The sequence below is a fragment of the Eschscholzia californica genome, unplaced genomic scaffold, assembly GCF_041429995.1.
Source record: "Eschscholzia californica isolate CP2 unplaced genomic scaffold, dmEscCali1.0.p SCAF_2, whole genome shotgun sequence".
In the NCBI taxonomy this organism is placed as follows: domain Eukaryota; kingdom Viridiplantae; phylum Streptophyta; class Magnoliopsida; order Ranunculales; family Papaveraceae; genus Eschscholzia; species Eschscholzia californica.
Genome location: NW_028238309.1, coordinates 37,492,072 through 37,509,661, shown reverse-complemented (window position 1 = coordinate 37,509,661; position 17,590 = coordinate 37,492,072).

Sequence of the window (17,590 nt, the reverse complement as noted above, 5' to 3'; positions counted from 1 at the left end):
ATATCTCATAGGCCTAAAAAGGAATTAGGCAAAGATAGTACAAAAAGGCCAAAAACAGGGTTTTTGGGCCTAGACCGGTTCAGGTACTTCTAGGACTCGGATTGGGCTGAATTTTGGAGGGTTAGTTTATGATATAATAAACATTATATCTACCAATTTTCGTGGTGTTTGGGCATCTTCTCCTTAGGGAATTGAGAAAATATCAATAGTTGCTATTTTCGACTATTTCCCTAAATCTTATTCTAAAGGGTGTTTTAGGAAATCTAAAAGGAGGTGGATTCTTATTAGGGTTCTATATAAACACTCTTAGGGCAGAGAATAAGGTGTGGAATTTCTCTCTAAGCTTTCTTACTCTACCACATCAAGTAGAGAGGAGAAAGTGAGCTAATTCCCATTACTATCAATCTAGTCAAAGAAGAAGGTGTTCTTCTTTTCCAACCACCATTGGTGTGCTAGCTATACAACAAGGTGGGAGATCAAATTGATTGCTCGTGTCCCAAGTAGAGGAGCTACACTTGAAGCTCTTGGTCTTCTTCAATCAATTCAACTAGTTCGAGGGAAAAGCGATTAAGTTAAAGAAGAAGGTGTTCTTCTATCCAACCACCATTGGTGTGCTAGCTATACAACAAGGTGGGAGATCAAATTGTTTGCTCGTGCCCAAGTAGAGGAGCTACACTTGAAGCTCTTGATCTTCTCATAAGCAATTGGAAAGGTTCGAGGGAAAACTAGCGAACAAGGTATTTATCTTTCTAGTTTTAATTAATGATTATCATAGGTTTATGCATGTGATCCTGGGAATACTAGTGTAGACATTAGATGTCTTAATTCCGCTATAAACACTAGTAGAAGGGTGTAAAACCCAACAAATAGTTCACTATAACGCATGCCAGGTAAAACGTAAAAGTCCCTAAAAGTAATTTTGAGTGAAGTGCCTATCCAGGTTAAGACACTCGCTGATCCCTTGTTCGTGATGGTGGGTCTACCTTCGCAGGGTGTCTCTCTACCTTGGGGAAATGGGGGTAGGCCTATGGCAGAGGCCTACGTCTAAATGGTTCCACTCAATGAGATCAACGAAAGAGTTTAGATACTCTAGGCAAAAGGATGGATTTCACATATAACATGTAAACCGTCAACCGGGAGTCATAGTGTATGACCAGTGAAGTAGTTCACTCACCTAAATCGACGGGATCAAGGGCAAGGGCCCTAGTCTGCTTAATCATTGAGAAATGGGATGTCGGAATCGCATTATTCAACAAGGGACGATTTTCTTGGATAATGTAGCAAAAATATAGTCTTTTTTGCAAAATATCGAATGTAATACTTAGCAAAATCTTTTTTCTGTTTCATGTAGTTTTACAATGACAAAAGATAGTCTTTTCAACCTATGTTCAATCCTCCATGAGGACAAATTGAACATGAATAACTTCCACGATTGGGAGGTGAATTTGAGAAGTATTCTCAGATCCGCAAACAAAGAAAGTATACTTGATACCCCAATTGCAAAGATAACTGCAACCTCAACAATTGAGGAACAAAGGCAGGCCAAAAGTATCCGGATGAAATCGATTTCAGTAACATGCCTTATGTTGGCCACCATGGAACCTAATCTTCAAAAGAGATTAAGGAAAATGGATGCGATCACAATCATCCGACGATTAGTGGGAGAATGAAAAAAATCTCGAATCTCGGGATTTTAAGAAGGTTAGTGGGAGAAACGCTTTTCAGGTCGGGTGTGCAAAGTACACACCAGAATTGAGAACAACATAGGGATGTTGGAGTCAGCTTACGAAGAACCAGAAAGGATGAAATGCTTTGGGCATCAAAGGTCTATGAGTATAGATCAAAAGATGATAGGACTAAGATAAAAAAATTGGGATTCTTAAAAGTTCAAATTCGAAAGACTCTGAAAAAGTTATTCGACCCAAACGCAAGGGGCATAGCTCGGCAAGACTCAGAGTCGGGGACCTTGATGAGCAAATACGCATGAGGAAGATAGTTATGCCATAAGCATAAAATCGGTCATGTGCGACATGATTTAGCATTTACCCAAGACATCTCAAATACTGGATTAATGAGAAATGTAAACATCCGAACTCGGGTAAAACAATCTAAAACCACAACTGACATCCTAAAATGCTTGTAAAATTGCTAGGATGAGTTAGAGTGGAGAAAGTTGAACATGTTAATGCAAACTTCCAGACATGGAAGAAAAGTAGGCAGAAAGTGTTTTTAGCCGGGAACTATTGCAGACTCTACAAATGAAAGAATGAAAGCCTTAATTCTTGTAATGGGTTACTAGAAACCATCAATGGAAGATCAAAGGTAGCAACCTTCAATAAGTTGATAGCAAACAAGGTTTAATCGGACTACATCAGTAGTCAACTAAACTGTCACCTAAAACAAAAGTATGAGTCCCATACATAAGTCCAAGGCATAAGGTATATTTTGAGAATAACCTTGACTAGTAAATTGAGTATGTAAAAGGGTTTTTACGGAAGAGACTCAAATTTACAAACTCTCGTCATCGAAAATAAGTTAGTTATTTCACAAGTCGTCTTAATTTGGTTTAGTATTTAAACGACAGTCCACGGATAATAAAACATTCCAAATAGGATTGTCAGATACGTGATCTGATGAATGAAACCCTATTAAGTGAATTTGGAATATTTAGTTATCATCTCCCTAGTCCAGGTCAGAACATGGACAACAATGACTTAGGAAGACTAGCACGTGAGTCGAGGAGGTGGTGCTGTTTCATGGGCTATAGGAATATGAGTATTCGAATCGACTACGTGGGTGTACTATTAGGAATATACACTAGATAACCCTCAAATGAGAAGTTTATCAATCGTGATGAATGTCAAAACGCTTCTCATTGACAAGATTGGTGAGATTCCTCAAAACATGAGTACTTCACTCATCTTATGTAAGGAATGCCCGACTTTGGTTCCGTCAAATGGCGCGCCGTAAAGTGAGGTTATAAAAGCGGATATTGGGAAATACATGATAGACATGAAGCTGAGTGGGAGAACAAGAATGGACTGTGTTATCCTAATTACATTAGGAAAATGTGTCTCAAGGCCGCTTGATGAGTAACATCTGAAAATGTGTGGCCGCGCTCAAATGGATTAAAAGTTAATCATTTGTCTTTGAAAATTGTACTCGGTATCAAGAAAGTATGAAACATGTGACATTTTAGATGGGATACAAATTGACACGGGAATCGAGCATTGCACTTGTTCTAAGTACGAGTGGGAGTCTGAAGGAGATGTCCTTCGACCAACGATGCAACGCGAGCAATTTATCGGATAGAATAATTGATAAACAAGATCATCAAGTCCGGACGATTTAGGGGTCGTAGTGTTTATCTAGAAACCAACTACGATCGACGAATTACAAAGTCATTTGCGGTTAACTTCGACCGGATCCTACATCGGGTTACACATAAGAATGTCTAATTGATCAGAAGATATGACTAGTGGGATGAGACATATAATCATGGGAGAGCCCCATAAACATGTCTCATAGGCCTAAAATAAGTTTAGGCAAAGATAACACAAAAGGTCTGAAAGAAGAGATTTTGGGCCAGGGCAAAAAGTGAAGTTTTTTGGCCCGGATCGGCGCCGACCTTGGCTGGCCGGTTCCTCTAATGGGGCCGCTCAGATCTGCCCTTCTGGGTTTGGTTTGGACGGCCACATGTTAGAAAAATAGGAAAATAGAAACTAGTTTCTATTTTCGACTATTTCCTTAATCTTATTCAAAAGGGACTTTGAGGAAACTTAATAAGGGTTGGACTCTAACTTAGGACTCTATATAATGTCTCTTAGGGATTTGAATAAGGTGTGGAGTTTCTCAAGAAGCTTTCTTACTCTACAACATCAAGTAGAGAGAGAAAGTGAGCTAATTCCCAAGCTATCTAACTAGTCAAAAAGAAGGAGTTCTTCTTAATCAACCCACCATTGGTGTTCTAACTAGCTACAAGGTGGGAGTTCAAATTGATCATTCGTGTGTCTTGAGTGGAGGAGTAACATGTTGTAGGGTTATGGAGTCACCTACTAGTGTTGTATGTGGATTACTTGACATCTAATGTCAAACACTAGTATTCCCAAGATCATCATGCATAAGCTAATAATCAACTAAGAGTTAGAGATTACCTTAATCGTTAGTTTTCCCTCGAACCTTTCCCATCGTTTTAGAAGACCAAGAACCCCAATTGTAGCTCTTCTACGTGGGACACCGAATGGTCTACTTAATATCCCACCTTGTTTATTAGCTAGAACAACAATGGTGGTTTGGTAATAAGAAGAATTCCTTATTTATTTGACTAGTTGATAGCTTTTGGGAATTAGCTCACTTTCTCTTCTCTACTTGATGTGAAAGCTCCTAGAGAAATTACACACCTTATTCAATACCCTAAGGGTCTTTATATAGAGTTCTAAGTTAGAGTCCAACCCTAATTAGATTCCTAAAAAGCCCTTTGGAATAAGATTAAGGAAATAGTCGAAAATAGAAACTAGTTGTCATTTTCTCTATTTCCCTTAGTTGTGGCCGTCCCCTATAGGGGGGAACTCCAGATCTGGCTGGCCCCTTTAGGTCACCCTATTAATCATGGTCGGCCAACCTGTTATTCCCAAAACACCCTTCCGTTGCCCCGACCCAAAATTCCGCTTTTCGGGCCTTTTGTGCTATTGTTGCCTAAACTTCTTTTAGGCATATGAGACATATTTATGGGACTCTCCCATGATTATATATCTCATTCCCACTAGTCATATCATCCGATTAAATAGCCATTCTTATGTGTAACCCGATGTAGGATCCGGTTGAAGTTAGCCGCAAATTACTTCGTAATTCGACGATTGTAGTTGGTTTCTAGCTAAACACTACGACCCCTAAATCAACTGGACTTGAGATATTCTTCATCAATTGTCCTATCCGACAAATTGCTTGCATTGCATTCTTGATCGAAGGGCATCTCTTTCAAGGACATCTCCTTTACAAAGGAATATCCTTCACACGTAGGGTTCTTGGTCTTCGCATTCGATTGGAAAGGTTCGAGGGAAAACTAGCGATTAAGGTAACCCTAAACTCTTGGTTAATTATTAGCTTATGGATGATGATCTTAGGACCATACTAGTGTTAGAAATGAGATGCCTGAGATTCTGCTTAGAACGCTATGTGACACAATAACCTAACAAAAACCGCCTTCCTGAACGGAAATCTGGAAAAGGATGTTAGAATCAGTCAAGGACTGGCTTCTGAAATGTTTCTCAATGAAAGATCTTGGGGATGCAGAATACATATTGGGCATCAAGATCTACAGAGATAGATCGAGGAGGATGATTGGACTCAGTCAAGAAACTTATACAGCTAAGATTCTACACACTGGACCGCCACCAAGAATATTCTAAAGTACATGAGAAGGACTAACGATAACTTCTTGGTGTATGGCGAGGAAGATACACTCAAGGTTGTAGGCTATGTGGATGCAAGCTTCCAGACAGATAGAGACGATTTCAGATCGCAATCTGGTTACTTCTGCTGTCTGAATGGAGGAGCAGTGAGCTTGGAAGAGTTCTAAATAGAGCATTGTTGCATACTCTACCACTGAAGTAGAATACCTAGCTGCTTCAGAAGCGGCCAAAGAAGGAGTTTGGATCAAGAAGTTCATAATGGAACTTGGTGTCGTATCTGGCATAAAAGAGGGAATAACTCTGTATTGTGACAACAATAGAGCAATCGCCCAAGCCAAGGAACCTAGAGCACACCAGAAATCCAAACATATCCAAAGGAAGTACCACGTGATCAGGGAAATCACAAAAAGAAAAGATGTGGTCATTTGCAAAGTCCATACGAATGACAACGTAGCAGATCCGTTAAATAAATCGTTACCTCAACCCAAACACAACTCACACATGAGGGACATTGGTGTAAAGCGCATTAAGGAATGACACCAAATGTAATTGGGATTCATAAAGGAGTTTATGTACCTAATTAGTTACATTCGATATCCAAAATAAAAGAGTTTTATTTTGTCACTTAAAATGTGGTTTAGTAATTTAAGAGACAACCCATCAATAAAGAAATATTCTGAATAGGCTTGTCAGAGATGTGATCTGATGAATGAAACTCTATTAAGTGAACTTGGAATTATTTCATTATAATCTCTCTAGTCCAGGTCATTGCATGGACAACAATGACTCATGAAGACTAGCACGGGAGGTCGATGAAATAGCGCAGTTTCATGGGCTATAGGAATAGTGTATTCGACTCGACTACGTGGGTGTGTGATATGGATTATACACTGGATAATCAACAAATGAGATTACATCAAAGTGATGAACGTCAAACACCTCTCATTTACAAGATTTGAGAGATTCCTCAAAACATGAGTGCTCTGCTCATCTTATGTAAGGAATATCTAACTTTGGTTCCGCCAAATATCGCGCCATAAAAGGAGGTTACAAAAGAGGATACTGGGAAGGACAGGATAGAAATGAAGTTGAGTGGAGTACAAGAATGGATTATGTCCTCCTAATTAAATTATGATAAAGTATCTCCGGGGCACGTGATGAGTAGCAACTGAAAATGCATGGTCGTGCTCAAATGGATTAAAAGTTAATCATATGTTTTGACAATTGTACTTAGGATCAAGAAAGTCTGAATGACGTGACATATCAGATGGGATACTAAGAGACGTGAGAATCGAGCATTGCACTTGTTCTAAGTACAAGTGGGAGTCTAAAGGAGATGTCCTTCGACCAAGGATGTAATGCGAGAAATTTGTCAGATAGGACAATTGATGAAAAAGATCATCAAGTCCGGATGATTTAGGGATCATAGTGTTTAGCTAGAAACCAACTACGATCGTCGAATCGGGAAGCGATTCACGGCTAACTTCGTCCGGATCCTACAACGTGTTACACAAAGTGTGTCAACTTGATCGGAAGATATGACTAGAGGGATGAGACATATATACATGGGTGATACCCATAAGATATGTCCAAAGGCCTTAAAGAAGTTTAGGCAAAGATACTACAAAAGGCCCGAATGGAGGGATTTTGGGCTGGGGCACCAAAGGGATGGTTTAGGCCCGAAAGAGGGGACCACCATGCCTGACCCGCTGCCCTAATAGGGCCGGCCAGATCTGCCCAAAAGGGGCATTGATGAGACATGAAAATGTCCCATCTAAATCTTTTAATTTGGGCTAGTTAGTCCATTTCGAGCAGTTACTCTGATGAATTGTCTCTTTCTTTTACTCAGGTATCTTTTACGGAGTTCAATACGAAAAAACAGATAAAATCGGGAGAAAGACATACTAAGGGTGTTTTGGGCATTTGGTAATTATGGTAGTTTGATGAATTGGCTAATCTTGATGCTCTGATGGAGAGTAAAGTCCATGACGAACCTAACGACGAAAATGGGAGTCTAATCGGAGTTCGGATGGGAGTATTATAGCTAGTCAAAATCGGGGTATGAATTAGTTGACCAAATCAACTGCATGACACGTGGCGCAGATCTATCGAGGAACGCGGAATAATCTTGACGTGAGAAGTATTCTTCGGGGACTTGTGGGACGGATTCAAGATAGAAGCTGAGGAAAGATCCCATAGTTTGTTAAATCGATATTCTTTTCACTATCTATGCTTTTAGATTTGATGGCATCGTGCTTAGGTTAAATCATTTGACGGGGCATACTTAATAATTGATAGGTAGTAGTTTAAAGATTTATGTTTTCGAAATAAAACATTTACATTTGTATTGGTTATTGGTTTTAAACGAAAACATCTCCTGGAATTAAGATAGTTCATTATTTGAAATTCTGAGTTATAAAACGAGAGAGTTAATCAGTTAATTTCATGTGTTTGAAAGTGAGTTATACGGTGGATTTCAAAAACCTAGGCCTTCTCCCCATTGATTTGTTTATTTATTTGTGTTAGTATTTTATTGCTCCATCACCAAAACCAATTTCCAAAGAAAATGTGCTACTTCCAAGTTTCAGAACAGGTTTGACTAGTCTCTGGGGATCGACCCCGGTCTTACAGGGTTTTATTACTTGACGCCCGTATACTTACGGGTGAATACCTTTTAGGGACACCTTTTAGGCCCATCAAGCATGCATGGGGCGGCCACTCTTAGGGAAATAGAAAAGAGAAACTAGTTTCTATTTTCAAGGGTTTCCTTAATCTTATTCAAAAGGACTTTATGGAAACTTGGTTAGGGTTTTATTCTAACTTAGGCTTCTATATAATGTCTCTTACGACTTGAATAAGGTGTGAAAAATTCTCAAGAATCTTTCAACCTCTACAACATCAAGTAGAGAAAGAAAGAGAGAAAATTCCCAACTATCTATCTAGTCAAAGAAGAAGGTGTTCTTCATCTAACCACCATTGGTGTTCTAGCTAGCAACAAGGTGGGAGATCAAGGTGATTCCTCAGTGTCCCAAGTAGAGGAGCTACAACTAGAGCTATTGGTCTTCTCAAAGCAATTGAAAAGGTTCGAGGGAAAACTAGCGATAAAGGTCACTAGTTTACTTAGTTCATTATTATTAGCTTATGGATGAGATCCTAAGAATACTAATGTTAGAAAATAGATGTCTGAAATTCCGCTTAGAACACTAGAAGACACCATAACCCAACACATTCCAACTTTGATTCGTTGATCTAGTTCACCCCTTGCCTCTGCTTCTTTGTCTTTGTACACATTCTTAGTCCCATCAACAAAGTCCTCAAACTCTACAAATCTTGGGTCGCATCCATCTGAAATAGAGTCATCAGTGCCTAATGCCCCAACTAGCATTGCAATGACTAAGTTCAGAATCAACACCAACCCAGGTCATTATTTCTTCTTCAATATTAATTGGCATTTGGGTGCTTATCACATTCTAATGAACGCCCACCATATCTCTAATTAAGTAAAACTCTACATGGCACATCATCCTCAGCCATGAATTAATCCCAATCAAATGACGCCTAATCGAATGAAGTAGTATCCCCATTCACTCTTGATTGGGCCCCCAAATCTTCTTCTTTCGAATTACCTCATTGGTATTATATGTGTTCCCATTTAGCCCTTTAAATCTATTGTTTCTATTTGGGCCCCTAGATCTTCTATCCTTATTAGGTTATATTTGTTCCCAAATATTCTCCAGAATCATTGTTTCCTATTTGTCCTGTTAATTTGTTGTTCCCATATCACTATTTGTTCCCATTTGGGCCCCTTGATTCGGTGTTTTACTTCTGTACATTTTGTTCACAAATGACCCTCAAATCTTCGTTTCTCATTTGGCCCCCTTCACCTGTTGGTCCCAGCTTACTCTCAGTTCCCGTTTGACCCCTTTGGTCTGTTGGTCCCAGTTCTTTCTTTATTCCCATTTGGTCCCCTTTAATATGTTACTCTTAGTTCAGTCTTTATTCCCATTCGACCCAATATTTCAGTAAAATTTACTGGGTATCCTTGTTAGAAATACAATTCTGCATCTTTTCCCCATTGTCTCCCTTTTACACAAAACTCATCGACTTGACTTCAACACCACTTCGAATTTAACCACAAAATTCTTCTTTAAAACCTAAGTTACCAAATTGAACTCGTGTCCACCTTTCTTTTCTTTCTTTCCTCAGGGGTAATAACCCTTTTGCTTACCCTTTTATAACACCCATCATGCTGCTTCCGACACTATTGTTTTCCATTCTACTTTGTTGCCTTTCATCTTGTATTCCTTTTCTTTTCCTCATCATCTATTGCTGGGATAATGATGAACCACCAACCTTCTTAAAACCTAGAATTTTTTCTATTCAAGATGAGAGTAATAGTCACTAAGTAGAAGAAAAATGAGAGGGGGTCCTTTCGGCATTCCCCTAATTTAGGGTGCCAAGCTCGTAATAATCTAGGTGAAAGTAAGAAAATAACCCAAACCTAGAAAAATAACACCTTCGTCACATCCAAATAAACATCTCTTCATTATCTGAACAACAACTCTTCATCAATTTTGAACGAGAACACACACATTTGTATGCTCAAAGCAAGATTTCTAAAACAAGACACTGCAATAATTTGAAAATAGTCGTCCCTAATATGTATCGAAGATGAAGTCAAGTTTATTCTTGGTACCACCGTCACGAATAATATTAGGGGTAGAGTTCGGGGCGATTAGCTTCATCTCCATTACGTGTTAGGGATGAACAAATGGTGATGATCCAAAAATAATCATCGGTTGACTAGGATCAGTTAGTCAAGAAAATCAAAAGCCCAACAGGTCAACCCGCATCAAGTCACCAAAGAACTTGAATCCGAAAGAGGTCAACCACTCATGCACAAAAGTTGGGGGTTACTACGATTGTTTTAGGTGCCTAACCCCTGCTCAAATACAACCAAGTCTGCCTTGAGATTTCAGAGAAGGCAAGGGGTCCACGTATATGGGGCCGATACCTCAATTTTGAAAAATAGGGGTAGAAGCGTGTCTACGCTTTACCGGCTTAATCCCGAATCCCGTCTGAAGATCCCAGTCGGTGAGGATCTTAAGTATTTAATGACTTGGGATACAAGAGTGTCGAGGGAGAAAACTTTCTCCACACGATAAACACAATCGGAAACTCGATCTATCCTAAATATCGAATATCCTATAATAAGGGAACTCAAATATATGGGATAACTCCAAAGAGAAAACCTAATGTCTCAACACCACGAAATAGTAGGATCAATACAATACGGTGGATCTCAACCGCCTCGTCTCAGCGATCAGTTGGTCACAAATTGGGGCCAGACCGGAATTAACCCTAATTAAAAAGTATCATATTATTATGTGTAATTGTAGCTTGTGTTTGAATAATTATCTCTAATTATCATTTAGGTCACGTATATATATAACTTTACGGAAAACAATGAAGATAATGCAGCTCAAGTTGTTTACTTTCCAGATCTAGCTCGTTTATGGTTTAGATTTCAACTTCACTAACAACGATGAAGATGATATGGTTTGATTTTTTTTTAGATCTAGTTCTTTTCTTATTCAGATTTGGTTCGAGTTGTTTTAAAGATCTTGTACGAGTTGGCTTTGAAGATGTTAAGTTCATTTCTCTTTGTTGGATTTGATGATTTAAACTTGATATATATGAGTAATCAGATCTTCAATGAACAAGACAACAAAAAATCAACAAGAAAATATAGGGAAATAAATATTTTAATGAAAAGCATTGGGATAAAACAAGTTTGCATCTGCAAACCGAATTCTCAAGATTCGCAAACATATTTCTCGATATTTGCAAACCCAATTTGTATCTGCAAACCGATCTCTCCAGATTTGTAAGCCCAGTTTGCATTAGCATACCGAGTTCGCGAGATTTTGCATCTTCAGTTTGCAACAAAGAAAAATAAGAAGTTTTTTCTTAGAAAAATGTATTGAAAGTTGTTAAAAATAATGAAATATTAGTTCCAACTATATAAGTTTTACTGAAATCCGAAATTAAATGAAAAAGTAAAATGTATGTTAAGTTTAAGAGAAAATCAAAGAATAAAATATGGTTATTCTAGTCAATGCATTGCACGTTATAAGCAATAAAAATTATCATATTACTATGTGTAATTGTAGCTTATGTTTGAAATATTATCTTTTAATCATCTCTTACCGAAAAAGACTAAGATGAAGACGAAAGAGGATGCGGTTCGAGTTGCCTTCTTTTTTTTATCTGTTTTGTTTCTGGTTTACATCTGGTTCAAGTTACTTTTGAAGATCTGGTTCGAGTTGTCTTTCAAAATGTTCAATTTTTTCTTTTTGTTGAATTTGATGATTTGAACTTGATAAATATGAAAATTAGATCTTTAGTGAACAAGTCAACAAAAAATGCAACCAGAAGAAAGAGAATGAACATGATCAAACAATGAAAGACATCAAAATAAATAGTTTAACATTTTTAAACCGAATTCGCGAGATTTGAAAACCTAGATGACAAAAAAATGGAAGAAAACAAAATGGCAAATAGGTTTTCCTTGGCAAGGTTTTAATGAGACAATTTCTTATGATGTGGAATCTAAGGGGGAGTTTTGTAATGTTTTGTCTTCCGCAATTAAGATTTGTAACATCCACACTAATGTGATCATATATAACCTATACCTAAAAGACACGTTCAAGTGTATGCATGTAACCCCTTGTGTAAATATTTCACTTTGTAGAGCCTATAAAAGGGATTCCAACCCAATGTAATGAACACAAAAAATTGTAGAACATTTTACAACAATCTTAAGGTAGATAGATATATGGTGTTCTTAGTCTATATTAGTTTTATCTCTTCTCTAATTAATCTATCTTTTTCTTAGCTTTCACAACACGTTATCATCACGAAGCTCTTCCATTTTGTTTTAAGAAGATTGGACAATCGTTGAGAGAATGTTTCCAAATAGTTTTAGTTCTTGTAGTAAACATATGAATATTTTAGGAAAAATTATTAGAAATATGAAGATAATGATTTTGGATAACATAACTATTCTTCATAATTAACATTTATAATCATATTTGTAGCATATATATTTTTTTCATGATAGGATTGGAATAGTCTTATCTAATATTATAGATAAACTCTAATAAATACTCCCTACGTCCCATTTGTTTGGGTCTCATTCCTTTAAAACGAAGTCCCACAATGTTTGTCTACTTACTATAAATAAGACTCATTTATTACTAAATTTTATTGACATTTCCCAATTTAACCTTACTTTTAGTAGTAACAAAAAGTTTCGATTGGTTCTACACTACTTCCAATATAACATTTATTGTAATACTCTGAAGTAACTATGGGTAATTTAGGCAAATACATTTAGTTAGAAAGTAATAAATGAAAATTCTTAATAAGTTTGATCTTCTAAAAGGTCAAACAAATTGGGTGGGAGGGAATTTTTTTTTTTTGATAATGTTGTTCATATTATTTTTCTCCTATGAATGCATGATTACTAATGTTAGTATCATTCATGTCCTTTTTTAGTGATTATTAATGGTGTTAAGAATATAGTGATATCTATGCAACGGCGAAGACTTTTAGATAAGAAAATAGGACAAAAGGAAACAAATTAATTTTTTTCTTATGACATATTTATCTAACTTGTTTGTTTGTATTGTTTAGATCATGTTAAATAATCTTACAAAACTGCAATTTCCTGCACTTGATATTACTGAAAATAACTACTTGATTTGGATTTTAGATGCTGAAATTCATCTTGCTGCTGTGAATCTTGGAAATGCCATTATGACTCAAAATGAAACATCTCCACAAGGTCGGGAATAGACAAAGATTTTTCTTCGTCATCATCTTCATGAAGGTCTAAAAACTGAATACCTAACAGTAAAAGATCTATATGTTTTATGAACAAATCTAAAAGAAAGATGCGATCATCAAAAGACTGTCATACTTCCAAAAACTCGTTATGATTGGATGCACCTGCGTTTAAGACTTTTAAGACGGTAAGTAAGTCCAATTCAGCATTGTGCAAAATTAAATTCTCGACTACAATTGTGTGGGGAGAATATAACTGAAGAGTACATGTTAGAGAGGACATACTCAACTTTCCACGAATCGAATATGCTCCTGCAGCAGCAATATCGAGAGCGTAGGTTTACAAAGTATTCTGAACTAATTTCATGTTTCTTGTTGTTGAACAAAATAATGAGTCCATAATGAAACCATAATGCTCGTCCCACTAGCACTGCACCATTCTCTGAAGTGAATTTTGTTGCATCAATTAGTCGGGAACGTAAACACGGTCATGGGCGTGCTCGAGGTCAAGGTCAATATAATAATAGAAAATGTGGTGGTCTTAGTAAGTCTTCAAATGAACAAAAATCAGAATCACACCAAGAGAAGTGGAATAATACCAAATACAAATCTAACAAAGTGAAAGGTGTACAAACATTTAATCAACATGAATATATTTGCCATCGATATGGTATGAAGGGACTTTGGTCACGTGTTTGTCGTACTGCCAGAGTTCAATTAAGGCGAAAGGAAAAGAATAGAAGCGAATTTAGCAGAATCTGAAGTACCGATAAACACACCTCCTTTGACATTTTAGATGATTTCACAGATCATATCGACAAAGAATTTGAATTATCAATAGATCAAACTCATTTGGATGTTCCAGATTTTTATGCAGATCCAAGTGGCAAAGAATTTCATGGTTTAGTTAACAATAGCAATGTCGAATCCGTTGTTATACTACTTGTAGACGATCCAAAGTTTACAGGTCAAAAATCTGACAGTCAACGGGATGAAAGTCAGAAGTCTTGACGGGTCGGCTGAAATGTTATGGGCACTGGCTACGTGGTGAAAAGACCTGCACACAAAAAGAGACAAATAATCGTGAAGCCTCTGGACACCGTGATTTCTGGCCTAAGGGGCTCTGACGGTCAAGTCAACTACTTGGTCAAATAAGATAAAGAAAGTCAAAATGAGCGATAAAGAGATAATCGTCGTTGGAGTACTTAGGTGCTTGACCTCGTAGTAGTCGAAAAAAATCTCTACGGTAAAGATACTCTTACAGTATATTCGGGAACAACAAAGATTAGAAAGATGATAATAATGATAATGTGCGATAACCTCCTGACCGTAAGTAAGTCTTGTGCAAGGTTCTGGTCGCAAACAGATCACACTACAAGTCTCTGGTCGTAAGCGGATGGAGTTTGCGTCGTCTAGCTTTTTACTGCTAGAAGAGATATAGGCTAGATCCAATAAGTAGAAGATGCGATAAGGTTCTATTCGTAAGTAGAATAATCATCGGGTGCCCCTTTATTGTCGAATATTGAAGCGTCTAGCTTCTTCCTGCAGATGTCGAGTCGTTTAGCTCTTATCTCCCAACTTCTAAGACGATAAGTCAGAGATTTCGAGAGAGTTGGAAACTTTTTTAGAGATGAATGTCAGAGGAGGAAAGACAAGTGTAGGCTAGAGTACTATTGTCGAATATTGGATGATTTACTCTCAGACAATCCCCTCCATTTATAGTGTTAGAAGTGAGGACGAATCGATGACGACGAGCTGGTCACAGAGGCCATTACACCGTAAAGGTAGTTAGTGGGATGAGGATCAACATGTTGATCCGCTTACTTGACGTGTCGATCGTATGGACGATCTGACGGATTGAGTTCGCAGGTACATACACGGTAGCATACCTCTGAGGACGGCTAGGCTGTCGCCGCGTGTGTGCGATAAGCTACTGGCTAGTAACTTACATTTTTGTGGAGCAAACACGAGACACTTGGCATCTTGGAGATTGTGGATCAGGTGATAACTTCCTAGCCGTAAGATGGCCTCGTACTCGTAGGTGGCAATTGCGTGATATATGTCGTGCTTAGCGGTCAAAGGTTAGGTGGGTGGTAGTGATTTGGTCCATTTATCGGACTTTGGCATCGCTTAATGGACGCCCAACCTATTTTCGAGCCTCGCGGATTTTATCCTTACGAGGCGATCAGAACTTATTTTTTAAAGGCACCTTGTCAGACAAATATTTGCCCACACACTACCAAATAATACAAAAACTGATATCATAAATGTTTTATAGTCTACTAAATCTGCACAGAACCTATTAAGCTTTTTAGATATTCGTTATACGGAATATCATATTGAGACCACTTGTGACAAAAATAAAGAACACCTTTGTATTACTTCGACAATCTGAAAGAACAAATACAATTACACATAATAATACAGTCGAATTATTTAATGAACTAGAAGTTCAACTCTAAGACTCTTGCAATTTGGCATGATAGACTTGGTCATCCAGGTTCTAATGATGCATCGGATAATAGAAAATCCACATGGACATCCGTTGAGAAACCAAAAGATTTTTCAACCAAACAATTATCCATATCCATTTTGTTCTCAAACAAAGCTAATTGTTCCATCATCTTAATAAAGATATAAAGAGACATATGTAACCTATTCATCCACCTTGTGGACCATTTCAATATTTTATGTTCTTAATAGATAGTTCAACACGATGGTCACACGTTTCCCTATTATCAACTTGCACTGTTGTGTTTACTAGACTTCTTGCTCAAATAATTAGGTTAAGGGCACATTTTTCTGACTACCAAATAAAGACAATTCTGTCTCGATAATACAAGTGAGCTTACATCGAAGACATTCGATGATTATCGCATGTCAATTGATATTACTGTTGAGCATCCCGTAGCTCATACCCATACTCAAAATGAATTAGCTGAATCTTTTATTAAACGCTTACAACTTATAGCTCGACCTTTGTAAGAGCTAAATTACATAGTTCACCTTGGGGACATGTGCATGCTGCAACACTAATTCGTATTAGACCATCTGCTTATCATCATTACTCCTTCAAAGGTGTCTAGGTATTTATGTTGGTTTTGATTCACCTTCAATAATAAGGTATCCAGAGTCTCTTACGGGTAATGTATTTACTGCACGATATGCAGACTGGCATTTTGATGAAGAGAAATTTCCACCATCAGGGATGATAAGCTTTAAAATGAGGCAAAATGTGCAATTTCTTCTGATACATCTTTCTTATCTCATCTAGATCCTCGCACTAACCCGTGTGAACTTGAAATTAAAATGATCATTCACTTACAAAAGATTGCAAACCAATTACCAGATGTTTTCTCAAATTTAGATAAAGTAACTACGTCACATATACCAGTTGTTAATACGCCAACACAGATTGATATTCCTAAAGACCAACTAAAAGATACAATTATATCTAAAACACGCTTAAAGCGTGGAAGGTTGTTAGTGCAAAAAATAATACTACACGGAAAAGAAAGAAACAAGAAAAGATAAATAGTCCTCCAAAAGAGGCACATAATACTTATGCTCTATGATTGTTCAGTCACTTGATGAAAAGAAAGACCCAGTTCGCCCTCGGGAGGACGATGAAGATCTTCTTGGTGTTGAGATATCGTATTTGAGTGCAATTAGTGCTCTTATGTATTTAGCAACTTGTACCCAAGATATAACATTTGCTATAAATTTATTAGTAAGGTATAATTCTGCACCAACCAAAAACATTGGAATGGTGTTAAACATATACTACTGTATTTGTGTGAAACTATTGATGTGAGTTTGTTTTACTCGAAAGGAATAAAATCTATATTATGTGGCTATGCAGATGTTGAATGCCTCTCTAATCCTCATAATGCATGGTCATAGACTGGATATCTATTTACCAGTAGAAATACTGCCATATCATGGAGATTGGTAAAACAAACTATAACAACTACATCTTCCTATCATTCTGGAATAATTGTTATTCATGAGGCAAGTCGTGAGAGTATATAGTCAATATCTGTTTTCCAACATATTCGGGAAACATGTAGACTTTCCTCAACCAAAGATACTCCGAAGGTAGTATATGAAGATAACGTAGTTTGTATTGCACAACTAAAAGAGGGATATATTAAAGGTGACAAGACGGAGCACATCTCTCCTAAGCTTTTCTACACTCATGAGTTGCAAAGAAATGGTGAAATATAAATTAAACGAATACGTTCAGGTGATAATCTTGCAGTTTGAACTAAAGCTTTACCGATTTCAACGTTCAAGAAATTAGTCTATAACATTGGAAAGCGTCGGTTAAG